We start from the raw sequence: 1,492 nt of genomic DNA on the forward strand, positions 1-1,492 counted from the left end.
ACCTATGGGTTGACAGGTAGCGAATAGGAGAAAAATAGACCTTTGTGTTTAAGACAGAATGAGGAATGGGATTTAGGGCTTAAAAACCCTGTACCTCTACATTTCGGGGCTACTTAATTTGGGGTCTGCGTACCCCTGGCAAGACCCAGCTGGCCGAATAAAGAGTGTGTTTCCTATAACTCAGTGATTTCTGGTGGTCCGTGTGTCTATCGGGGGCTGGAGGCTACAACAAAATGAAGGACACTATAGAGCAACCACTGCAATACTGCAATGGTGGTATTCTTATACATATTACATCTACAAATTTCACTACTTCAACAATGCATTGTTATAATTATTATTTTATATAACTTTATGTCTTTCAAAGAGGCAAAGAAAATAAGAGCAAGCACGTATGTTTTATTTTTGTTGTCATATTAACCTTCTATTTATTCTTTCTGCTTATCTTCATTTGTTCTTGTAAATTTACGTTACCATCTGGAGTCACTTCCTTTTGCTGCCACTCACCTTCTCATACTTTTATTGACATATATACCACATTTTAAAATATATTATTAAGAGAGGAAGCATCTGTTTGGGTTGTGATAGGTGGTTCTGAAGGCATTCCTAGGTGATGGGCAAGTGGTCATTTTGATTGACACTTGGTGCTATAAATTCTTTTCCTAGTGCACATGGACATACCCAGAATTCTACTACTTTTGGGTGTTCTTTGGATGGTCTCTGGGTTGGGACCCTATTCCTTTGTTCCCCCTGTCGCTCATGTCTGACTAGCTACCTAACAGGATATTTGTATAGGTTAATGTTTGAGATCTGTTCTGAACTCAGATGGACTCCTCCTACATGTCTTCATCTGTGGTTTTGGGCAAACTAGTCAGCCTAAAGTTAGTTTATATGCCAATGATTCTACCGATCTCTTTCCAGTTGCCTTTCATCACACCCTCCACTGCTGAGAACCCCCTTAGGTTTGAACTTCACACTTTATTGTAAATGAAGTAGGTTCCTCTGAGAAGAGATTAGGATTCATCTGCTTTATGGCCTGATTCTCCCCACAGGCAATATCTCTGAGCCAGTATTTTGGGCCAAATTTGAAGACAATGGCCCACTTCTCTCTGAGTGAGCACTCAGTGGATGGGAATGGGCAGTAGACTTTGGTCTTTTTGGCTTGCCTCTCCAGGGGTGGAAGCACCGCCTTACAAATTCAGATAATGATGGTCTGGGCCCGAGAGTTTCGATAGCACTGAACCCAGTGTAGAGCTTCTGTCCTACTAATGCAAGGAGGAGGCAAGAGAATTAAAATGTTAATCAAGCCACAATCAGAGACTGAAATATGCTGATCAGTCATGCAGCCAGTTCTGGAGGACACCTTCAGAACAAAGGACGATTTCTGCTGCGATTACTAACAACCCATTCCCCACACCTGTGAAGGGAAAACAGGAACCAACGGAGTCATTCCCTATGGCTAAAACCATGGAGCACCTATGGATTAAAGGCT

This window comes from Pteropus vampyrus, unplaced genomic scaffold, assembly GCF_000151845.1.
Source record: "Pteropus vampyrus isolate Shadow unplaced genomic scaffold, Pvam_2.0 Scaffold44, whole genome shotgun sequence".
Taxonomy (NCBI): Eukaryota; Metazoa; Chordata; class Mammalia; order Chiroptera; family Pteropodidae; genus Pteropus; species Pteropus vampyrus.